This window comes from Bacillus rossius, chromosome 6 (genome assembly GCF_032445375.1).
Source record: "Bacillus rossius redtenbacheri isolate Brsri chromosome 6, Brsri_v3, whole genome shotgun sequence".
Taxonomy (NCBI): Eukaryota; Metazoa; Arthropoda; class Insecta; order Phasmatodea; family Bacillidae; genus Bacillus; species Bacillus rossius.
In genome coordinates, this window is record NC_086334.1 from 47,676,659 (window position 1) to 47,703,176 (window position 26,518).

General features: G+C 39.9%; 1 protein-coding gene across 25 annotated transcripts in view; it reads right to left on the reverse strand.

Annotated features, from left to right (window-relative positions):
- The window catches only part of LOC134533153 (glutamate-gated chloride channel), a 374,512-nt gene extending 349,364 nt beyond the window's left edge, over nt 1-25,148 (reverse strand). For 16 of the 25 annotated variants that reach the window (XM_063370506.1, XM_063370504.1, XM_063370499.1 and 13 more), the window contains exon 1: nt 25,003-25,128. The gene's annotated coding sequence lies outside the window, so the exon portion shown is untranslated. Of the gene's footprint in view, nt 1-25,002 lie in introns of all 25 variants that reach the window. The other 9 variants (XM_063370503.1, XM_063370492.1, XM_063370501.1 and 6 more) reach the window with 3 other exon arrangements.
- Between the last annotated feature and the right edge of the window lie 1,370 nt (nt 25,149-26,518).

The following is a 26,518-nucleotide window of genomic DNA, read 5'->3' on the forward strand; positions in this document are numbered from 1 at the left end:
TTGTAGCCGCCCACTTATCTGAGCGAGGACAACATCACGACTCACGTGGTCCGGACTGCTGACGAGGAGGGAGAGTGCGACTCCTGAGGTAACCTTGTAGCCGCGCACTCGTCGGAGCGAGGACAACATCACGACTCACGTGGTCCGGACTGCTGACGAGGAGGGAGAGTGCGACTCCTGAGGTAACCTTGTAGCCACCCACTCATCGGAGCGAGGACAACATCACGACTCACGTGGTCCGGACTGCTGACGAGGAGGGAGAGTGCGACTCCTGAGGTAACCTTGTAGCCACCCACTCATCGGAGCGAGGACAACATCGCGGCTCACGTGGTCCGGACTGCTGGCGAGGAGGGAGAGTGTGACTCCTGAGGTAACCTTGTAGCCGCCCACTTATCTGAGCGAGGACAACATCACGACTCACGTGGTCCGGACTGCGGACGAGGAGGGAGAGTGTGACTCCTGAGGTAACATTGTAGCCGCCCACTTATTTGAGCGAGGACAACATCACGACTCACGTGGTCCGGACTGCTGACGAGGAGGGAGAGTTCAACACCTGAGGTAACCTTGTAGCCGCGCACTCGTCGGAGCGAGGACTACATCACGACTCACGTGGTCCGGACTGCTGACGAGGAGGGAGAGTGTGACTCCTGAGGTAACCTTGTAGCCGCCCACTTATCTGAGCGAGGACAACATCACGACTCACGTGGTCCGGACTGCTGACGAGGAGGGAGAGTGCGACTCCTGAGGTAACCTTGTAGCCGCGCACTCGTCGGAGCGAGGACAACATCACGACTCACGTGTTCCGGACTGCTGACGAGGAGGGAGAGTGCGACTCCTGAGGTAACCTTGTAGCCGTGCACTCTTCGGAGCGAGGACAACATCACGGCTCACGTGGTCCGGCCTGCTAACGAGGAGGGAGAGTGCGACTCCTGAGGTAACCTTGTAGCCGCGCACTCATCGGAGCGAGGACAACATCACGACTCACGTGGTCCGGACTGCTGACGAGGAGGGAGGAGTGTGACTACTGAGGTAACCTTGTAGCCGCGCACTCATCGGAGTGAGGACAACATCACGGCTCACGTGGTCCGGACTGCTGACGAGGAGGGAGGAGTGTGACTACTGAGGTAACCTTGTAGCCGCGCACTCATCGGAGTGAGGACATCACGGCTCACGTGGTCCGGACTGCTGACGAGGAGGGATAGTGTGACTCCTGAGGTAACCTTGTAGCCGCGCACTCATCGGAGCGAGGACAACATCACGACTCACGTGGTCCGGACTGCTGACGAGGAGGGAGAGTGCGACTCCTGAGGTAACCTTGTAGCCGCCCACTCATCGGAGCGAGGACAACATGACGGCTCACATGGTCCCGACTGTTGACGAGGAGGGAGATTGCGACTCCTGAGGTAACCTTGTAGCCACGCACTCATCGGAGCGAGACGACAAAATCACGCTTCATCACCGCGCAGACACGGAGATAATCTAGGAAACTAATTAAGCGGCCTCACCCCGCCCCATCACGTCGGCAGAAGGTCCTGGAACAGATCGCAGTAATGAACTAGAACCGGAAGTAACTTGATTCCCGCTTCGGTAAGAGGATTGTTAAGACCCGGGGGTCGAGGTAGCAAGTAAACGTAGGAGAGGAGAATTTGACTATAGTTTGCGTAACAAATCCACCACTGATCAACGCTTGCGAATTTAGACAAGTGTCAGTACACGCCCTTTTTTTACATGCTTTATATTTGCTTCACCTGTATGTTTGTCTGTCCGTCTGTAACTGTTTGTCTGTCCGTCTGTAACTCTTTCGACTAAGTTTTCTTTTCTTGCAAAGCACATACTTTTACCAGTTTCAATTGTTCCTTCCTGTGTGCTAGCCTTTCAGCTTGCTTAACTATTTTATTTTATTTTTACATGCTTTGTAGCTTCGCCTGTATGTTTATTTGTCTGTCCGTCTGTAACTCTTTCGACTAAGAGTGAGTGGCGCATCACTGTAAAATGTCCCACCAATTTCATTACGTTCGTTAGCCGCGCGGTCTAAGGCGCGCGACTTCTGTGACGTCAGCTTTCGGATTCAGCGATCGTGGGTTCTACTTCCAGCCACGCCGGAAAAAAAAAACATGTTTTTTTTTTCCGGTAAATTCTAAGATTATATCCATACATCTAACTGTAAATTATTCGGAGAGACTTTACCATTTCTTTGTGACGTTGCAACTCCAAATAGTTATCTCAGATGGTAATAGGTAGTGTCGGTAACTCATTTCCCTATGATAATTATACATAAATATAGTTTAAAAAACAAAAAAAAAACATGCTTATAAAGAATATAAAACTAAAAAGTTAAAAATAAATATAGTTTAAAAAACTAAAAAATCAAGCTTTTAAAGAATATCACACTAAAAAGTTAAAAATAAATATAGTTTAAAAAACTAAAGAAACATGCTTTTAAAGATTATCAAACTAAAATGTAAAAAATAATTTTAAAATTTAATTAATGACAATGGTATATAAGCAATACTAGTATAAATGAGAAAAAAGCATGGGGCGCTTAATATACAAAAAATATGGCACAAAGCGCCTCAAGCTTTTTTCTCATTTATACTAGTATTGCTTATATACTATTGTCATAAATTAAATTTTAAAAGTATTTTTTACTTTTTAGTTTGATAATCTTTAAAAGCATGTTTCTTTAGTTTTTTAAACTATATTTATTTTTAACTTTTTAGTTTGATATTCTTTAAAAGCATGTTTTTTTTAGTTTTTTAAACTATATTTATTTTACTGTCAGACAGAACACAGCCCGAGATATTTGTAACATGTGTCAAGAAAGTTGACTGTTCTCAAATTTAGTACCATAGTATATATTTCCAAACTGTACCTTGCAAAGAAACACATTTTGTCTGTTTACGAAAACTGGTAACCAAACATAGTTGTTTACAAACAATGTTGACAGCACAGCAATGGCAGAATGATACGTAGACCATTGGAACTATTTTTTTTATAATTGTACTATTTTAGACAAGTTAAATGAAACAGGCTCTGCCTACACTCATGTGAATGGATGAACATTCTTATGCTGGGGTTCTATTTTTGGGTGCAGTTCTTTCGCAGTAAAATTAGTGGTGAATTACACAAATTAACCCAGGCTAATGGTGTGAGATAGTGGCCTCTCGTTGCATAAAATCCAGTAGTCGGCTTTATTATCGTTCTCTGTGTTTTTTGGGGTGCTGAATCGTAATCTGGAGTTATCCAACAAAATTTCCTGGGTCGTCTCAAAAATGTATTCTAGTTTAAAAACAGTAAGAGTAAATTTTTCAATGACAGGTATACTTATAAAATTATAACCAAAAAAACTGCTAAAATTGTGCTGTTTCATGCGAATATCTAAACGCAACAGGATATTTTGTTGGATAACTCCAGATGTGGATTCAGCATCCAAACATGTACATAGGAAATGATGATAAAACCAACTACTAGATATTTGCAACGTGAAACTACCGTGTTTCTATATTAAATCTGCATTTGGTCTACCGCAACGGTACTGTGTATGATGGCAATCCAAGGAGCCACCCAAGTAAGAGACACCACTAGAATTACGACACTGCCATAAATCAACGGGACTACCATAAGATAATCAAAAGTACTACAGAAACTTATATCAAAACAGATCAGAAGCCAACCAATAAACTGTTTTTATTGGAGACACGGGAATTTCGGGTGATTCTTTTGGTTGCAACATTTGTACCATTGCATATCCTTGGATGATCGGATCAAGATCCTCTTCGATACTCCCCTCTACGACTGCGGGGCACGCAACTACTAGCCAGTAGTAAGTAGAGTGACCGAATCACGTAGGCCCACTCAAAATAACGCGAGTTTCTGCAGAAAGAAAACGGTCCATTGGAAAGCATATTCGGGTAGAGTATTAAAAAAAAAAAAAAGGAGTGCGAATTTTAGCCGACAAAAAATGAACCCGCCAAATCTTTTGGGATTTCTAGTTATCGAGCCGTGCAGCAGACGTTACTTTGGCCATGACCCCACACATCTATCCCCCCCCCCCTCCTTTTTCACTGTCGCGCGGAAGCGTCGGCGATGTCGCCGCGGTCGTGGCGCGGGGAGACAGATCGACTGTGCAGCAATCGATAACCTGTCGAGAGAATGCCAGGGCGGCCCACGGCCCAGTTACCCGCGCGACCTTGGTAGCCTTGATACACGCAACCACAATAAAAAATTTTCACTTATACGAAAAATTCTTTGTAAAGTTGTCAGAAAGTCATTTCTGGCCAGAGATACACAGGGAAAAAATTTTTCTGCACTTTTACAACGCATTCCTTTGGAAACCAGTTTCCAATAAATAGTTTGTCATACCACGAGAAATATATTGTAAATTTATATAACACATGGCTATTGTTAATTTTTCTTATACGAAACACGCTTTTCAGATAATACTAAGTATTTTTTTATTACGAAAATTGAAGCATAATTTTATGTTATAATTTTTTTCATTCAAGAATTACATTTTTTAACAATGTGAAAATTAATCTAAAATTTAAAAAATTGACTTTATTTTGTTTTTTCATGCTTATTATGTGCGCAGTTAATACTGGAAAGCTAGTCAGGGAAAGGTTTACAAATAACTTTAACTGTTGGAAGTACTGGGACAACACATATCATAAATTCCTGGGAAAGAATCCGAACCCACTACTTTGAAGTGATGCAGTTATTATCAAGTAAATTTAAAAATGTACAAATATCTTTAATTTTATATGAACATTTATGTTCCAGTTACAAAAAAAAAACTAACAGTGATTGAATGTGTCCAGAAGGAGCATTTGATAGCGTTAAGTCAGGTCAGACCAACAGGACCGTATAATTTCTCTTCTGAGTACTGCGGTCATAATAACCACTCAATGGTTTCATATGGACAGAAACAAGACAAAATGATGTATTCGATACGGACGCAGTCAGCTGTGTCTTCCTTTCCTCTTGCGTAGCTGCCCTCCCACCCGTTTATAATCCTGTTTTATACTTCCTTCGAGTTTCTTGCACCGTTGCAAGGTAACGGTGTGACTTTTACAAAAAATATTTGCTGTTTTTAATTTGCGAAAATAATGTCAGAGCCGAATAAAGCCAAAAAATAAACTATCCTCGTTTATCATAAAGGACACACAGCATTTATGATATTCATTTGAAAAACACGTAAAATTCACGGAATTTAACTCGCACAGTTTCTAAACAAGGTTTAGAATCTATTTTCCTAACAATCACTTGTAAAAAAAATGACATTTTATATTACTCAGTCGATGTTCCCGTAGAACTTTTCATGCTTTCTTCGTACGTCATTGGCTTATGATTTTGCAACATAACTTCCGAAATCAGCTGTTGTAAACAATCCCACGTGATTTAGTTTACACGTGGTGCTCCAATACAAACACGCTGTTGTTGAAATCATTAATTAGGATTAAGCCTCGCCTCTTTAAAATTTCATATATTTTTATTACGCTTCCAATAAAGCTTCAGTATTGTATTATTTTACGACTCTCACGCAGAATCTGCGGGTGACACATCGAAAACTCGAAATCATGCGTGCACTGCCCTGTCAGTTCACGTACACTCGGCGACATTTTATTTCATGTTTGATTACCTACTACCTTGCTGACCTAAACCTTAGACGCGTAACGTCACGTAGAACCTCTGTCACTGTAACTGGTCTACGTGCTTCAGACATTGAAACATCAGTGCTTCTTCTAAAAACCTATTTAGAGGACAGTTTAAGCTAAAGGGTCTTCGAAAAGCCCATCTTAAAGAATGTCAGCCATATTTATTGACCTTACAAATATAGTTGCAAGTATCCTTACAGAATCGCCGATGTAGTCTTTGGTGAAAGGACGACTCACTAGTGGCCTTTCGTGTGCGCTTGTGGCCTTTTGGGAGGTTTGTGGCACTATCTTATAGCGAAGATGTAGCCTACCTATAGTTAGTCACGTGCCCAAATGATGTTTACGCCCTCTTATAATTATACATTACCTTGAAAACTAGAATATTTTAAAATAGAAAATTCCCATAAAGTAGAGCGTTAAATGTTTGTAAACGCAAACAAATAACTGCCGAAAAAGTATTTACTTGTTGGTACGTCAAACTGTGTTAGCGTCAAAAGAATCCTGGTATTCTTTCACGACCAGTTTCTGGCTGAACGCAACCCAGAAATCAAACGATCGTTTGGTTAAGACTGCGTCCGTAAAGGACACATCCTTGCTATTCGGAAACATACGAGGGTCTTTCAAATATAAACCGGAATTAGGTTCATTCCAGGGGCGCAACAACAGGGGGGACAAGGGTATTTTGCCCCCCCCCCCTTCTGAAACCTTGAAGTGGGGGCAAACGGGGGCAAAGAAAGAGCAGTGTTATCAATTGTTAGATAATAAAACTGCTTAAATAGCACCATTTTCCACCTTGAAATACAAATTTTCCCGGGAGAGGACCCCCGGACCCCCTGCTTCAATAGGAGGGATCGATGATTCTTTATAAAAAGGTATATTGCCCCCCCCCCCCTTTTGTAAATTTAGTTGTTGCGCCCCTGGTTCATTCGACGCAGTTTTTATGCAGCAACAAATTTATTTTGCTTGATTTTTTTTTTAATTTTGCACTTTTAAATCATAGCACTTAATTTTATTTAATGCCTGAAGTTAACAGTGACTTAACTTCTATAAGTAGTTTTCCCTGCTAAGTCATTTGGCGTTTAGTATTGGAGTCATTTGCGAGGATGTCTACCACTGAAATGATACAGTCAAGAGACACTGTCTCATGGCTATTGGAAATCTCTTGTTGTGTGATGTCTGCCCGAATTAAGGAAAATTATCATTTGCAGACGACGAAATCATCATGCTGCAGTGAACCTTAAAAAAAAAAGAGTACGCAGGGGTGGAGGTGGATGTAGTCAAGGAAGCGTGCATAATGACGGGTTGTAAACCCCTGCATTAGCCTTGGGAGGAAGCGACCACTGGGGGGTGAGAGGGGGCTCGGGTTGCCGGGGGTCAACACGGGGCCGGGTTGAGACCCCAGCACGCCTTCAGGAACTGACCTGGATTCGGGCGCTGCAACACACCCCTCCTACCCCAGGTGTGCCAACCATTCTCTAGGCCGGCCCCCGCTCTATTCTTAGCCGCGGATCATTAGCTCGCGCCGAGCGACACGCGGGCGACCAGCGAGGCGGTCAAGGTCAAGGTCAAGGTCAAGGTCACGGCCGGATCCACCCCGTCGCGTCGCTCGTGCAACTCCGGCAGCGCCCGTCGTTTACATCAAACCGAGCCGGTGTCATTTCCCGTGTTCAAGTGGTGCTCTAAAGTTAACTCAACTTTTAATGACAAATTAATTACAAAAAATGATTTTTTTTTTCAATGAAGTAGTTATTTAAACTATTCATTATTTATCATTTAATGACAGTGTGTTATAACTAGGTTAAACATAACCTAACCAACCCACAAGCATTCCAGGAAAATCAGCATCCCAAAACGTTTATATTTACATGTACTGTGCACAAATACTATACAAGTGCAATTAATAATCAAAGATACATAAAGGTGCTGTAAAAAAGTCATTTCGGTTGGCTAATAACACACTGAATAACGTGATCTCCGAAGTCGCACGAGATTGTTCGGGTGGGCGGGGCTATGTTCAAGTGAACCGCATGCTTCCTCGCGGATTACGAATTACAGTAGTCCGTTCTCGTGGCGTCTGTCGGCGTCTGTCGGCGTCTGTCGGCGTCTGTCGGCATCGCACGCGCATCACCACGTCAGCACGCAATGCTTGCAAAGAAAAATCTCTTGATTTCATTTAGGCGGAGATTTTTAATGTGTGAACGCGTGTCCATGTGCTTGTAAATCTCAGCGAGCGGCAAATGTTTGAAATGGTTCAAACCTCGTCACTGAAATTTTATTTTTATTTTGAATCAACGTAATGTAATAATGTTATATAATATCAATGTTGAATCAGCTCAATAATGATATATTTGTTCATAGGAAATATTTACCGATTTATTTCAGCCGTTTACGCAAAAACATATATAAAAACATATATTTAGTGTTATAAAATGTGTTTTAAAATGTTTCAGGTTAATATTTTAGTAATTCAATAGAAGTATTCTATTGAATTAGTAAAATTTTAAAGTATTAGCTTTTTTAATGAATTTAAACAAGTTGGTCAGTATTTCAATAAAATTCCTTGCCCATATCAGGCCCAAAGCTGGGGTTAAGAATTTTTTCAAGTCTTTTTCGCTTTTATCAGAGCCACTTCTAATAGTTAAAAAAAAAGAGTTAAAAATTTTCTGTTTCGTGCTGCTAATTTCAATCTGTGTTTGATGGTGGTAAGCAACGTTTACGATCAGGCAGCGATTTCTAGCGGTGGGTGCAAAAAGTGATTCGCGTCTAGAAATTATGGTATGTACTTGAAAAGCGAATATTTTTTCATCAGTATACTTATCGCGCTCGGCATTATTTTAAAGAATTCTACTTTAAATTTCGTGTACGAGTTACGTATTATAAGTTTATTTGTATCATGAACATGAGAACACATATATTTAATTTTTACTGGGGTTAGGTGTGTACAGACCAATGGAGAGTGCTGAAAGACTCGCTCACCTTTCTTTTTTTTTTTTTTAACTGGGCTTAACTTCTTGTTGACAATGAGGTCGTTAGAAACAAAGAAAAGAACCCTACAACGCGAGTAAGATATGTCGGGGAAGTAATCAGCCTCGTAGGATGATTTCAAGAAACTACTGAATACTCGAACCGGGATTCTCTGACTGGGAATGCCATGATTACAATCACACCGTCTTGACACTCGCTGCATTCTTTCATCTGTTCAATTATTCGTCGTAGTTTAGTTTTTCTACATATTTTTTAAGTTATGAAAATTTATATTTGAATTTTACCAGTATTCATGAAAAAAAAATAATTTCATTTAAGTTAATTGAAACGATTCTCATCAAAACAAGCTCAGTTCGAAAGTTCGTCATTCTGTTTTATTTTTATTAGTAAACTAGATTTCATAGTAAATAATACGTAAATTATTTTTAAAATTTTAACTAAAACAAAAGCTTGTAAACATAGGCCTATAACAAGGTATATCTTAGGCCGTCACTAACCATAAATATCCATGTATTAATTTTTTTATCCTACTGTAGGATACTGGATGTTAAATTTAGAATACTGTCAATAGCATGTTACATTACAGAAAAATGCTTCCCAAACTTAGCCAATTCATCAAACTGGAGACCGCAAAACAAAATTTTAATAGACGACTCGTAAAAACGTTTATTTAAATTTTAACTATTTGATGTATTGCGTGGTTTGTAATAACGATAATGTATGGCACAATGAATATTCTGTTTTTTCTCTTACCTATTCAAACCATGTTTCTTTCTCTGTTTTAAGGCTGATGCAAATCCATTTGCCATACAAACTTATTCCATCAGTGTTACCTTATAATTTTCTTCATGCGGCGATAGTACAGCCAATTTCGGCAAAGTGTTTCTACGAATCTCATTCCTCGCTTACGATATAGGTCACGAAACGATGACCGTCCAAACTGTAGCGGGAAAAAAAATCTGTTATCAAGAACACATTAGGTACGGAAAAGAGCCAACTTCATGCTCTGCGAATGCCACTTACGCGACGCGATCATGTTCATAAGAGTTGTCTACGACGTCAGGGTAAAAAATATGAAGGAAAGTCTGTCGAGATAAAGAGGTGCGGTAGTCACTAGGCATGGCCAAGTTCTCAGATGTGACTGAAGATTCACAGTTGGTCTTGCTTCCTGACAAAAGCGAGCTGTCATTACGTTCATGCTCTGCTCATGTACACTGTAAAAAAAATCTGTACTTTTACAAGAAAGTACTTGGAAACTCAATTGCCAACGATATCACTCGTAAAACTGCAAGGCAGAGCTTCGAAACATTTGTAAGTTTACAAAGCTCTTGTCTTCCAACTTTACAAGTGATATCGTGGGCAATTGAGTTTCCAAGGATTTTCTTTGTAAGAATTTTTTTCTAAAATCATTTTTACAGCGTAGGATCAGACCCACCGCCTGAATCGCATCACAGCTTTTACAAAGGCTTGAGGAAATGCGCACCACATTAGGAACAACCCTACTATTACTTTTCTTGCAGTGCTATGCGTTTGCTTACTTAATCAGTAATCGGTGTTGTTTGTAGCTACCCTACCCACTGAATTTTAAAAACTTACACATCTCTACCAGTTAATTATTTCAGATAAGTTTAATTTTCCTTTAGTTTTGCACCAATTTGTACAGTGCACCTTGGATTTGATAAAATAAGTGTTTTTAAAATATTCACTCTATTGCAGATTGTCTAAATTTTGACCATGAGTGTGCTATTACATTGAAAACGTGTCACATTTTAAGCAAACTCAACCAATCCTGGTGATTAATGTTATTATAATTATCTCGCTGGTAAACCCACATGTATTTCTGCGCCAGTCTAAAGCTATACCAGTGGCAATAGAGGAAGGGTTGTCTAAAGAACCAGTGAAGGGTTTTTTTTTAGCTTTAACTTTTAACGAAAATATTTCCTTGGCGAACATGATTTGGCCCCTAAAACCTGTTTATTTCTGCGAGCAATCGTAAGAATTTAAATAAATAATGTATATCAAATGAACTTCTACACGCGTGCATTAATCAGTGATGTTACTGAGAATGATAGGTACCCTATGTTTAAGGGGTCATGATGTTAAGACGTAGGCATAATAGGTTATATGATTCTGTAGTGGTTTTCCGTTGCCTTCCTCCCTATGGTAGAGAGGGATAAAATTTATCATATATTAAAAAATTCCCATTCCAGCCAGGAACCGAACTCAGGGCATTTTTTTTTCAAAAGTTCTACCTACTGAATCTTTTATTTATGTAAATGAAATATTTAATTCGTTGATGATTTTCGTTACCTATGCGCTAACCAACCTCCCATATGACAGTTTTATTAGTATTAAATAGTTTTAATTTGAAAGTTTTTATTGGTTAATTTAGAGAGAACAATCAACAGCCATGCCTTGGACAGGACTCAGAACTCCGAGCCCTCCACGCCTGAAGCTGGCGTGTAGCTAACTATGCTACGAAGGTCTGCGCGGATATGACTGTGACAAATACGAAACAATGGTCTGTTTTACTCAAACGCGCTAGCCGTGCAACGGTCAAGATCGGAGACAAGTGTGTGTTTGAAGCAGCATGGTGCGATGGTCAGTGAGGGAACCACTGCTTTGAGAAGGGAATGAAGGGTGATCGGAATCAACAGATCCTCGACTCAAAACGGTTCATAACTGGGGATTATATTATTTGGTGAATTGTAATAAAACCGAAATAACACCGCAACGCATATCAGTAGAACATGTAACACCGAAATGCAAGTAGGCCTAAATGCACAATTTAGTACCAAAATGTGACCAAAAACATGAAATGAATCAGCAATGGGACAAAAATTAACTCAAATTACAAACTTTCATCGTTTGTTACGGGAAAATAATGGAATGTAATATATTAAGCTCAAATTTTGTACCATGAATTATTAACTTTATTAATCGTAAAAATGTATTTACGATGTTTAATCTTTCATCTATTAATAGTATCAATAGTAACAAGTTTATATATCAATGACGTAGGCATATGTTTTCAATCACACAAAAATTTCCCCTTTTATTGTCATTTTACTGACTATTTCTTTATAGACACGCATATTACTAATTATTTTATAGTGTTAGTCAATTCTGTATCAGGAAAAATTAAAAAATTTTGTGATAAAGTATTAAAAGATTTTAGTTTCCTTTTTATTTAATAATAAACTATTTTTTATGAATAAAGACAGTGTATGAAAATAAAAATTATACCAAAATCTCCTGTTTCCAAAGAAAATTATCTAAAAAATTAAACCATAAAATATTGTCCCTATCGATCACAAACAGCAGGCGCACGATCGAGCGGCTGTCTCCTTGGGTGACAGGCAGCCCGGCGCAGACACGAGCGAACAGCAGCCCTTGCGCAGACACGAGAGAACAGCAGCCCTTGCGCAGACACGATATAACAGCAGCCCGGCGCAGACACGAGCGAACAGCAGCCCTTGCGCATACACGAGCGAACAGCAGCCCTTGCGCATACACGAGCGAACAGCAGCCCTTGCGCAGACACGAGAGAACAGCAGCATTTGCGCAGACACGAGAGAACAGCAGCCCGGCGCAGACACGAGCGAACAGCAGTCCTTGCGCATACACGAGCGAACAGCAGCCCTTGCGCATACACGAGCGAACAGCAGCCCTTGCGCAGACACGAGCGAACAAGCTGCGCGGCGCAGACACGAGCGAACAAGCTGCGCGGCGCAGACACGAGCGAACAAGCTGCGCGGCGCAGACACGAGCGAACAGCAGCCCGGCGCAAACACGAGAGAACAGCAGCCCGGCGTGGACTCGAGCGAACAGCAGCCCTTGCGCAGACACGAGCGAACAGCAGCCCTTGCGCATACACGAGCGAACAGCAGCCCTTGCGCAGACACGAGCGAACAAGCTGCGCGGCGCAGACACGAGCGAACAGCAGCCCGGCGCAAACACGAGAGAACAGCAGCCCGGCGCGGACTCGAGCGAACAGCAGCCCTTGCGCAGACACGAGAGAACAGCAGCATTTGCGCAGACACGAGAGAACAGCAACCCGGCGCAGACACGAGCGAACAGCAGCCCTTGCGCATACACGAACGAACAGCAGCCCTTGCGCATACACGAGCGAACAGCAGCCCTTGCGCATACACGTGCGAACAGCAGCCCTTGCGCATACACGAGCGAACAGCAGCCCGTCGCAGACACGAGCGAACAAGCTGCGCGGCGCAGACACGAGCGAACAAAAGCCCGGCGCAGACACGAGCGAACAGCAGCCCTTGCGCAGACACGAGATAACAGTAGCCCGGCGCAGACACGAGCGAACAGCAGCCCTTGCGCAGACACGAGCGAACAGCAGCCCTTGCGCAGACACGAGAGAACAGCGGCCCTTGCGCAGACACGAGAGAACAGCGGCCCTTGCGGAGACACGAGCGAACAGCAGCCCTTGCGCAGACACGAGAGAACAGCAGCCCTTGCGCAGACACGAGATAACAGCAGCCCGGCGCAGACACGAGCGAACAGCAGCCCTTGCGCAGACACGAGAGAACAGCAGCCCTTGCGCAGACACGAGAGAACAGCAGCCCTTGCGCAGACACGAGCGAACAGCAGCCCTTGCGCAGACACGAGAGAACAGCAGCCCTTGCGCAGACACGAGATAACAGCAGCCAGGCGCAGACACGAGCGAACAGCAGCCCTTGCGCAGACACGAGAGAACAGCAGCCCTTGCGCAGACACGAGAGAACAGCAGCCCGGCGCATACACGAGCGAACAGCAGCCCTTGCGCAGACACGAGAGAACAGCAGCCCTTGCGCAGACACGAGAGAACAGCAGCCCGGCGCATACACGAGCGAACAGCAGCCCTTGCGCAGACACGAGAGAACAGCAGCCCTTGCGCAGACACGAGCGAACAGCAGCCCGGCGCAGACACGAGCGAACAAGCTGCGCGGCGCATACACGAGCGAACAAGCTGCGCGGCGCAGACACGAGTGAACAGCAGCACGGCGTAGACACGAGCGAACAGCAGCCCTTGCGCATACACGAGCGAACAGCAGCCCGGCGCAGACACGAGCGAACAAGCTGCGCGGCGCATACACGAGCGAACAGCAGCACGGCGTATACACGAGCGAACAGCAGCCCGGCGCGATTTGCGAGGGGAACCTAAGCTTCATTGACTCCCGATCAGTCCCGCACACACCCCAAGGTCACCGCTCACTCGTGCAACTCTGTGGTCGGAATGAAAAAAATAATAATTCTCCAGAATTTTACTTATTCATGACTGAAGAGTATTTATTTTTTCTCTTACGTAATCAACATTTCGTTTTAGTTGCGATCACATTAACAACGTGTGAAAAAAAACCAATGGTGAATTTTTGTGGGAATTTTGTTTTTTGTAGTATAATCATAACAACGCAGAAAAAAAAATGAGATGGAGTCCTTCAGTACTCCCCAGAGATGTGTAACATCAAACCTCGGTAACGAGCAAATTCATATGTTTTCATTTGGCAAATACACTTATAATACGAAACTCGGGCCTCGTACACGAAATTTAACGTAAATTTCTTTGAAATAATACCGAGCGTTTTAAATATATTCGCACATTGTGTTTTCAACTAAAATTTTTTTACCCAAATTATACGTGGTTTCCTTGCCCGTCACTAGAATTCGTTGCCGGAGCAGCAAAACCATTCGATTTGCACAGCGAAATTTTAAACTATATAAGGAAACGGCCCCGATAAAAGCGAATAAGACTTGGGGAAAAAAAATTACCAAACACCTTGGACCTGGTTTCAGACAAGAAATTTTTTATTAAAATACTGCCCATCTTGTTAAAGATTCACTAAGCAGTTAATACTATAAAGATTCCCTTTTGCTTTGTGAACTTTGGTTCGCGCCATCCGCCGCAGATGGCAGCACCGTGTTTACACATTTCCGTTCCACGCGACTCCCGTTCCATTCACGAGGCCACTCCTGCCAAATGCCGCGTGCCGAGAGCTAAGATGTTACACGTCAAAAATTAATCCGAGCATTAAACAAGCTTGAACTGTACGGGTATCTGACTCAGAGTCAATGAATCCTTGTCCACTGTCGCAGCAGCCCCCGACGACGCGACGGGAGGCCTTTTTTTCACAGACGAGAGAGCCAAACGCCCGATCGTGCGTCTTCCTTTTTTTTTTTTTTGTTTATTGTAAATATATCTGTTTTCTGTCTTAGTTTCTTAGTTTTTTAGGTGCTGACTGGCGGCGGAGTGAGTGGTCAGTGCAACCACTCACCACCAGGGGCGCTTGCGTCCCTGGTCACTAAATCCAGTACTGGACAACTGGAAAAGCGGACCACGAGTCCAAGTGCCCAACCCCCGCATGGTAGACTCTTTTCTACTCTATCCAACACTTCATCCAGACCATCCTCTGTCTCCTGTAAATTCCTACACGTAATGCATGCCAATTTGCATCCCGCATGAAGGTGCCCAGGGTTTTCCCTGTGTCTATGCAGGTTTTACCTGGGCCCAACCTATCTCTAGTTATAGTCTAGATTTAAGAGTGAGGGGAGTTAGTCATGGCGCCAATCGCTGCCATGGCTGGCCAATCCCCTCCTAGCACATGATGCATGCGACCCTCTCCCTGCATGGCTAATCCCAGCATGACTAGGCATATAGGCTTCGGCCTGAGACGGACCTAAGTCCCTCCCTAACCCGGAACCCTCCATAATACACTTAGTTTAGTTAGGTTAGGAAAAAAAAAACAATCATTGTAAATAAATTTGGTGGTATTGATAAAAGGATACTAATGGTCAATTAGGTTAGGTTAGCTACATTATAAATACTTTAAAACATTGTGGACTTGTGGACAGTTGATTTGGTTATGATAGCTACATTAAATGTACGGAAAAAAAGAATGAACTTCGGGGAACTTCGGGTTCTGGCTCTCTCGTCTGTGAAAAGGCTTACCCCCCGACGACCACCCTGCTGGTCGCAGGCAGAATAGTCTCTTCTAGTGCAACAATGATGACGTAGAGTGGTCCTCGTCTACTGCTCATGGTCCCATCATTGACTTACCATCCACCTGCAGCGCCGACGAGGCCAGCTGATCCACACAATGTCAAGTGTGCATTTTTTAATTATTTTTTTTAACATGGAGAGCTCGAAGGAAAACTATACATAGCAATCGTTACCATGATGAGACTTCCTGAAAAATTCAATTCGTATTTTCGTTCCATGGTCACTCAAACCCTAAAACCTTTGTCAACTCAAAAGTTTATGCCTGTATAAATTTATACATGACATATGTATGGTCACAATACGTGCTGTGATTTGGCACAAGTTACTTCCAGACTGATACATAAAAATATAAATGTGTAAATATAGGTTTTAAGGAGTTAGAATTGGGGAGAATTATGAAAAACTGTAATGTCTCTATAACTCTCTTAATATGAAAAATAATTGTATTCTTTAAGTTTTTATATATCTTAATAGTAGAGCCAAAAATTGTGTTTGAAAGGTTTTTTGATAATACCAGTCATTATCTCAAGGGTTAAATACTATGTTGAAATAATTCCGTAACTTCCTTTGTAACCATAGAATCTAATTCAATAAGCATTTATCGTGAACCTTTTCAATACTATCTAAATATTTTGTTGGAAACAAATTTTTAATTCGAACAGCCCTTACTGCAAAGGCTGGCTTTTTTTTTGGAATAGCTCTTGCAATTTTAAATGTACATAAATATGAACTTCAGAATCTATTTTGTACTTGTACTCCAAGCCGAAAGGGATTTTATAACTGTCATTCTAACAGACTACCTCATAATAGTTAGATATTCAATGTCAAACGTAGTTTTATGATGGCGTACGATACCTGATAATTGTATAGTTACACTTCTGGTAGGATTATTAAAGTGTTAAATTTGGTTATTATAACGAGTAAATTGCTTTTCGGGGCTTTGTCTTCGTGATCCCACAGCATAAATGATTATAAGACGTTGACAGAGCGCCTTGTAGTGACGCAACACGCTGCACAGTCATGTTGTCGCAGTTGCCCGCTCGCAGGGGCATGTGCACAAGCTGAAGGCAAGGTAATAATAAAGTTAGGGCTATTCGGCAAAGGGTTACGCACAGCAACGTCCAAGCGTGACAGGACCTTCAACATTATGTTGGGCACTTAACTATTTGTTTAACATAACTTTCGGATTCGTCTGATAAGCCATGCTAGTTGTTTTGTTTTCCTTACTTTGCTATTGTTTAATAACTTATATTGTACATTTATTACGATTGTTCTCTTGCTACTTATGTTTCGTTTCAAATTATACTATTTGTATCTTGCTGGAGACGGGAACCAAGCGATCACGCCTTGCATCATAAAGCGATACGAGACGTGGCCACAGAAACCACCGACTTACCCGAACAAAGGAAGAAGGGAGGTCGAGCAGTTACTCTAGTCTCACGGCGAACGCCAGAGATTGTTGAGATTTCATAAACGCTTTCAAGAATTTCCAACTTTCGACCGTGGTGACTTGAAGCAGGGAGTATACGTAGGAAAGGGATGCCCCATATTTTAGAAGCGGATCTAGTGCCTGCCATTCTTGAGCCTCGCCAGGGGCGTATGTGTGTCGGTGATAGGGGATGATAAGTGCGACGCCCGTTGGTGCTTCTAGCGCGGCGTCTCCTCCGAACTGGCGCGGTGACCGTAACTTTATATGTTGGAGGTACGCATGTAAATTTATAGTGCAAGTCCATTGAGTGCTTTCAAGAATCTGTATCGTACGTAAATATAACTATTCATCCGCCAACAGTGTATTATTTAGTGCTTTTCATTAACACGTTAACAGGCCTCACTCGGGTATCTTGAGAATTTTTTCAAATCGCGTGGTTTCTTCTGGAGTTCTGCGCACTGTGTGTGTGGTCGGGTAGGCGGGGGCCTTAAGGGCCCCGCCTACCTGGTCACACAGACGGTGCGCAGAGCTTCAGGAAAAACAACGCGATTTCAAAACTACTCAAGATATCCTATTGGGGTATGTTTACGAAAAGCATTTAAGAGTTCGCTGAGGCCCGAAAAGTACTTTTAATTTTTGATCATGTTTTTAAACTGTATTTCTAGAAGAGTTAAAATGGCTAAAACGCATGTTTTCAGAGTAATTTTTAGGCGTAAAACAACCAGTACAGATTATTAAAAGCACTTAAGGGGCTTGCATTACACCTTTATCTTCATTTCTCCGCCATATAATGTTGCGGTTACCGGTCAAATTCCACAGGTATCCTGTGACGACGAGAAGACTGCGCGCCAGTTCAGAGCCTTGCGCTTAGAGGCGACACCGCGCTAGAAATACCATCGAGCGTCGCTCTTATCATCCCGCCTCACTAACACACATACACCCCTGACGAGGCGGGCCCCTTAAGTGAGACGTCAGAAGTTAGAGCAGCGACAGAGTGCGGACGTGAGGGGGGCATAGGACAACCCCGAAGGGGAAGCCTTCTTTTCACAGACGAGAGAGCCAAACGTCCGATCGTGCATCTTCGGTTTTTTTTTTTTGTTCATTGTAAATAAATATGGCGGTGTTGATAAAAGGAAACTAATGGTCAATTAGGTTAGGTTAGCTACATTATAAATACTTTAAAACATTGTGGACGGTTGATTTGGTTAGGATAGCTACATTAAAGATACGGGGAAAAAAGCATGAACTTCGGGGAACTTCGGGTTTTGGCTCTCTCGTATGTGAAAAGAAGGCTTCCCAACCCCGAAGCCACCAGCCCGCGGCTGACGGGAGTGCGTGAAGAGTCCGCAAGTTGTTCGCCTTGGTTGGAGACAAAGGCCTGGCCTCCGCTCCGCCAGGCGAGGTGAAGTCACGTCACTCGCCTCGCGTCGAGGGTAGCCCGGTTCGACTCCTGTGGCAGCAGTGGCGCACGTTGCCACGAATGCAACGATTTTCTCGGTAGGGGGGGAGTGGGGGGGGGGGAATTACATTCCGTCCATACTCAATTTCCATCTCATCACCTTTGGTCGTTTCTCGTTTCTAGTGACTACAACTTTTACGAGACGTTAAATTTGTCAATCCGGTCCGTATTACCGTCAATTTTTATTAGTTTTAATAAATAAAATGGTAACGTAAGTTCACTTTTAGCATCTTATATATGTTTAATGTTTAGTCTATTTTATTATACTTGCTAGTAGTTTTGAAGTTATTCCTCTTTAGGCACGTTATGAAAAATTTAAAATAGTGTATTTTTACGGTGCACGCGCACCATGCAACGAAATTTTCACAGATTGGAAAACAGGCTAGATACAAATTAAAATTATATATTTTCTTTTAAATCTTATTTTTTATTGATTTTTATTGATAACTGGTTCTAATAAATAAATAAATATTTTTTTTACTGTGTATATTAGTGATATAAATTGTGTTTATAAACTTTTTCAAGAGTAGTTATATAAATCAATTAACGTTCCCACGTGTATAATTAATTTGCATTATATGCTATTACATTATTATTATTATTTAATAAATAGTAAAAATTTATAAAATGGATTAAATATCAACATATTTATTAATTTGCATTATTAATTAAAATATTTATTGATAATTAATTTTACCGACATGTTTATATTAATGTTGAATAATGAGCACTTATTTAATTATTTTTTCAATTTCATTGATTGTATACTTTCTCAAACTTATTTATATTATTACTCCACTAATTTTATTATTTTATTTCTATTAATTATTTGCATGCAAAATTAAAGTTATTTTTTACTACTCTAAGTAGGTATAAATTCTAATGCGCGTGCATAAATATATTCACCCATTTTTATATAGTTTGTATTGTATTGTTAAGGTTTTTTTTTTCATTTTCTTGGTTATTGGTTTTATTTTTATTAACTTAATAATGCAAGTTTGGTTTTATTATCACTTTACACTTACTTATTTTGTAAAATAAAAAATGGTTAGTTGGAACTTTGCCGGATAAAAGAAGTCAATAAAATAAAAGAATTCATCTGTTCATTCACATTGAGGAACGACTTTAGGGCTGTTAGTGTGAAAAGTGACCATGGTAGCAGCTACTCATTGGGGATTGGTTCTCAGGTGGAGAAGCCTTCATGCACGTTCCAACAGGCCAGTGCCGTTGCCATGGTTTTGTGAAGGAGAGGGTTCAGTACAACCATTAAAACGTATTGTGATGAAGTTTTCTTTTAAATTGAGTTTTAAAAGGAAAATAAATTCCCAGGTATTAGTATACTTTTATAAGTCCAATGTTTACACATAGACATTTAAGTAATGATTTTGCATGAGAAAAGAAATCTGAGCATTTTATTTTTTTATTTTATTTTTAATGCTTTTTTTCTTAAGTCAATTTTTATAGGTTTTCATTAAAACAAGTCATAAAAATATATAAATGTTATTTAATACATGAAACACACATGTCCAGTTTCTATGAAAGACATGCTTACAACTAACTCGTGTGCCAAACCGGCATTAAGTATAGACTACTTGGAAATACAATTTCTACCACTTTTGTGTATGAGGCATGTTGGACTATATGGGGGAGGAAAAACATTTATTGTAGTCCACTATAAGGATTATATAGTTATTTTCAGATAAAACTCTCTGTAACCTTAAGTAGCAAAGTTGCTGTAATTATCTTATTCTGTCTTCATTAGATTTCTTTTGACGTGAAAACGTCTAATAAATCGATGAACGCAGGCTGCACGCACGAAAAAGTGTCCGGTACGCTCATTGTTCCGTTACGCTGTGTCCCGTTACGCTCATTGTTCCATTACGCTGTGTTCCGTTACGCTCTTGTTCCGTTACGCTGTCGGCGAGTGCATTAATAATAGGTTATGTTACAATTGACTAAAAATTTATGGTGATTCATATAATCGATGATAGATATTTGATTACAGTTTATGAAAACTTGTTCATAATTATATTTAAACTTTATAGCTAAACGCCAGTTTTTAAAATTAATTAAAAGTCATCTACACGTGAACTGTTTCGTCGACTGTTTATAAAGTGAAGTGAAAAGTTAATGTGGTTTTCATTGCTTATTACAACAATTTCGGCAATAAAGGTTAATTATTCTTACATTTTAAAAATCTGATTACTAGTATAATTTCAAGTATTTATGATTTTATTATTAAAATAAAAATGATTCAATTTTATTCATAAAAGTATGCAATCATTTCATCAATGTTTTGTTATGACGTCACGTTAAACTATCGTCCGTAAAACGACTTAACAGACAACCAATTTTTTTATATTTAAATCCTTGAAGGGAGGGAGCCAGACTCCACGGACCTCCCTTCTGGCTACGTGACTGCAACAGCGCTCGAATGTGACTGGTTCGACGGGTCATCGCGAATGCGTTCTCTGCAGCGCTGCAACCACGCCACACGGGCGTGCGCGGAGGGTTGTCCGCATGCCAGGGGTCGAGCTAGCCTCCTCCGCCACCCTCAGCGAAGTCGTCGCGAGCGACTGGAGGTTTGAGGAGGCGAGAACAACCGACCACGTCTGGACAAGCTGACTGATCGTCCATCTCTGACATCTGTCCAGCAAATTTGGTGGACGGTTGGATCTGTATCTCGTAACCAAACGCCGCGTCGCGTCCGGCCGAGAAGTGTGTAATTTTTTTTTTTTTCAGTACCAATCTTCTGTTCCTTTCTGCTTGAAAGTAGATGATACCGTGGTATAAATAGAATGATAGCACATTGAGTAAACCATTCGCTATTGAAACCCAATGCATTTCATAATGGTAATTAATCTGGCAGTGAGTACTGATAAAAATTATAGTTAAAGCTTCAGCTTCATTTTATCATCGCTACCGAGAAAAAAAATTGATCGAACCTAAATGTCTTAAACTAGCTACTTTTGCCCTTAATGAGTTGAATTTGACTATTAAATATTGTAAAAATGGTTTACAATATATATTATGTCATGTTATTAAATTATATATTAATTGTTGATTAATTGTAAATGATAAAAAAATACTGTTTAAGAACAAAACAATTGAAATGAAATGAATATGTTCTAGTTACCACAGCAAAAATTAAACACTTAATTTTGTACTATAAGAAACGTAGCTAACACTGAATGAAAAAGCGGCAGATTTAATTGACTATTAATACTTGCTCTTAATCAAAATAAAATCAAATTACAAAATAAAAACAGTTCTTTTCATTGTAATTTTTATTCAAATAATTTTCCAATACGATGAATGTCACCCTGAGAACTTGTACAGTTTTGGTTCTCAAGTCAATCAATAATTCAACTTAAATATATTAATCTATATACGTAACACTGAGTCAGTAAACTGAGAGTAGCATTTAATAAATTATATTACTTAAAATACATATTTAATTGCAAAATTAACACTTTGGTAAATAAAAATATTGTCACACGATCTACAGATACCACAAGTATTTGCGTGTACACTTTAAAATACATAAATGTTTGCATAATATTAACGTTAATATTAAATGTGCAGTAACAAAATGAACAGCTGCATACGCGTTTATTAGATATAAGTAGAAGTATAGTTCCCAAAATTAAAAAAAATATCTTTAGTGTTTATCTTTTTGAGAAACGTTGTATCTTAAGGCTCGGTCGAAATTACGTGTAAATTTTATTTTCCTTCTGTTTGCTACTATTTAAGAATTTTTCTTGTAAATGTAATACCATTGCTCTCTCGCTATTTATGTTTCATGTATAATTTTCTCAACAGATATTTACAATAATATAGGCTAAAATATTTAAAAATTCATACATGCGATCATAAATATTATCAATTGTGAAATGTTCTGCATCTCTAAAATAATGTTTAGTAAATATCTTGTGAAAATATTTATGACCCAAAAACAAATGCACGGCAAGATATCGGAATAAACTTACAGGAAAATACCTCAATTAACGTAATGACTGGGGGAAAAACTCGGCGTTTAGAATGAGCTTTAGAAAAAACGTTACTCAAAACGCTTTTGGCATCTCTAACCATAGGGCGAGAGGTCAATGGATCAGTACTAGCACATGGAAGATGGGCAATCTGACATCATACTGACTACGGTAAAACGCTTGGAAGCAAACCCATTGACAGCATAAAGCATGGACCGAATTAGATGGGTATCAGGCTGTTACGACTATGTGATAGTGCACCGTGATCTATACTTGCGTGTTGCCTGCAAACTATTTAACTGCAGTACAAATGTGCTACATTGTTAAACATTTCTTTCCCTTCGATTTACGAAGAATGCTTGTTACAAATTAACCAGAGATCTCAGTAAATTTATGACTATCTTAGTAAATTTACGCACACTGAGTTACTTACTTTGAACATGAATCCAAAAGAATTTTCTTGGTATATTAATAAAACATTCAAAAACTGTTTACATCTAGAGCAAGAACGTCCTTATTTTGTTCACGTGTGTGTTCACCTTTGTTTAGAATGAAACTCGGGAGTGGAAACACAATTTGATAATTTACGAAGATTCAGTTATTTGAAATTACGAAGAACCCTTCGTTTATTTGAATTAAATTCTTCGTTGAAAAGTTCGTATGTTTAGTTTAATTTCTGACAGTGTGCATTGATTTATGTTATTCTATCTTAGCATGTTAGAATAGTCTTGCATATTTTAAGTAGGTTTGACAATGAAAGGTCAGATGATAAACGACGCATCCTTTCAAATAGTCACATAAGGACCAGAATGGTGGGTTTTGTACGGGCAGGAAAATGTTTCAATGATAACTGCACCATAATTAAAAAAAAATAACACTCTTCTCAAACATTGTTCAGCACATATTAAAATTAAAATTTCAGAAAATTTAGATCAATAATTTAGTACAACTTTATTCATAATAAATGCCATGAACAAAAACGCACATTGTTCAAGGAATTTTAAATCAAATACGTTACGTGTGATTCTTTCTGATTAATTAGGAAGTTAAAAAAGCACATATAACTTAATGTACCTAGAAGCCAATTAGGCATGTAACTATTATTTTTCTGGTTGGAAAAATTTAATTTGGTTTAGATCGATACATCTTCAAAATATTATGTCCGAATCCAAGTATTAGTAAATCACAAAGAAAAAATTTAATTTGTTAAAATTTTTAATTGAAAATTTCTGCATTGTTAAACATAAAAGAAAGACCGTATACATGGAAGAGCAATATCCTTTGAATTTCAAGTAAAATTATAACTAAAATTTAACATTCTATGTCAAGTGTGAAAATATATTTGTTACTGCTGTAGATAAATACCAGAATATTTATGGTTGATTCATGATACGTTTAGATTGCAACTTTAATAGTGGTTTTTATTTCGTAATAGGACTACCTAGTAAATATAAAGCAGTTATGGTGGTATAACATATTCTTACAGAAATATTTTTGTCTTACGTTTTCATAGAACCAAAGTACCCAGCATATTTAACAATATATTAAAACGCTGATAAATTCTGAAAACCAGATGAGTGATTATGAACATTTATTGTTAGCAGAGGCTTAGAGATTATTTTATTTTTATTTGTTTGGTTGCTTCAGAGCATAGTAAGATTTTAAAAAAAAATAATAGTAACAGTACTCATAAAACTCCTAGGTACCAAATTAGGAACAAAAAAAATGAACAGTATATATTTATTTGATCGAGATGGTAAGATAACAAGGAATATACACGCAGGTAACTGCCGACGTAGAATTCGAAGTATTTTCTACCCTCATGTTACGTACTGGATTACTCTCACCTAAACGTGTTTTGCTGCTTAATATCTCATTTCCTGGCCGCGTTGCTTCTGCTTCGACCATCGTGTTTTTTCAAGTGTTTGAAAATCCTCCATAAAAGTCAATGATCCGCCGACGAAATAATATAAACACGAAAGTTATTATGGCGTGGTCTGTTACAATGTAAAACCGTTTGAGTTGCATGAGTTTGTATGATTAGATGTATATGATAGATAGTGACACTAGTGAGGTCTGTGCTAGTAATACAGGTGATTGTGCGAAATATCATGTAGCGTTTAAAATGTATCATAACAGTATTTTTTTTAAAGCTTTTGTTTGGTAATATGCACATTTCACCGTGATTGTGTACAGTTCACACTGTGAGAACAGTTGACTTAGGCAATGGGATTTTGTTTTCGTCACCGTAGTTTGGGAAAATTAAAAAAAAAAATGTTTTCGTGGGATACAGCTGTTTACTAGGGGAAAGTCGACAGCGCCGTTTTTTTACTAACAAGCATGCGCGTTGTTTTGGTGTTTGCTGGCATAGCGTAGGTACTCAGTAGGTTACGGGAGCGTATTGATCTGAGGGTACGGCACATAAGCATAGGGGTGCAGGCAAGGTGAATGTGGCAAGGGGGGGAGTCGCGCGGGTGCTAGTGCCTTACCTGTGGCGTCACCTGGCGGCCGAGCGCGACACCATTTAGACGGCGAGCAGGCGGTAGCGGCGGACGGTATCGCTCGGCGCGCTCGCCAGACATCTGCACTGCCCGCCGGCGCGGACGCGACTGCCCGCGAGAAGGGACCCGGACTCCGCCTGGCGACCGCAGCGCCGCGCGGCGGCCGCGCGCGGAACCTCGTCCGCGCACCGATCGAACACCAGCCGCGCGCGTCTCGCCTCGGCAGCTTTCCTACATTATTCCGCTTCTATTATCTCGTGTTTTTGCTCCTGATTTGTTAATTTATAAATTAAATATTCAATGTCGGATAGCTTATAAGTAGTTTCACAAATTCAATAGGTGTTTATTCAATGCTTTTAAATACCTTAAACACACGCTAGCATGAACTATTCATGTGATACACGTTTTTTAACAACCGTTTGTAGGTTTTCTGCATCCTAGGCGATTGCATTAATGTGTGTCTGGCTAGAAGCAGTATGAACTCTTTTTTTCTAATTAATGATCGTATGCTTGTAGTCTTCGGCGAACCCAAGAAGCACGGACAGGGGGAACGAAAACTTGGAACTTTCCTTCGGCATGAACAGGTAGCTTGTATTCATCCTCGAGGGCCCAGCCCAGGGCCGGAACTAGGAGATTCGTTAGGGGGGGCAAAGCTTAATTTGCCGCCCGCTCCTTAGGTACCAACATTATAAAATACCCTTTTTCGTTAGAAGCGGTGGTTGAAATGATACCATTCACTTATACACAATTGAGAACTTTTATTTATCAAGTACACTAATCGGAAATCTAATACAATTACATTTTTTATTACAATGAAATAGACTTTTATCAAACTATTGTTATTGTTTGCACAACAGTGAAAATTAATGTCTTACCAATAAGTTTATTAAGTACTGAAATTACATAAGGAACATGTGATTATGAATTAAGTATAATATCGTATTGATAACCATACAAATAAATTCAATTCAAAATTTAATTTTTCGAGCATGATTAGCTGCAAAAGTGTTAATAATATCATCGAAATTTATCAAAGCATCTCGTTTGTGTTCAATAGATATAATACTTAGATTTGTTAATCTCTGCTGGCCCATCGTGATTCTCAAATAGCTTTTAATAAGTTTCAGTTTACTAAAACTTCTTTCACCTGACGCAATTGTAAACATTCTTAGAGCAGTAGTAATGTTAGGATGTGCCTCCTCCAGTTTATTTTTGTATATAGGGGCCTAAGGCTCAACAATGTTGATGCTGTAACATCTTTTAATTCATAGTCTACTGTTAATGCATGGTGCTTAAAACTTTCAATATCAAATACGAATTCTTCTTTGTTAATATCGGCACTGTGTTTCCTAATTCTGCTGCTTTGAATTTAAATCTTCTACTTCCATTTTATGAATTTGAACACCACTTAAAAAATCCAAATTTTTTGTTAATGTTCTCCAAAGCCTTAAACCTGTTACTCAGTTCCATAATTAATCTGTCAATGACTTCCAACATTACTATA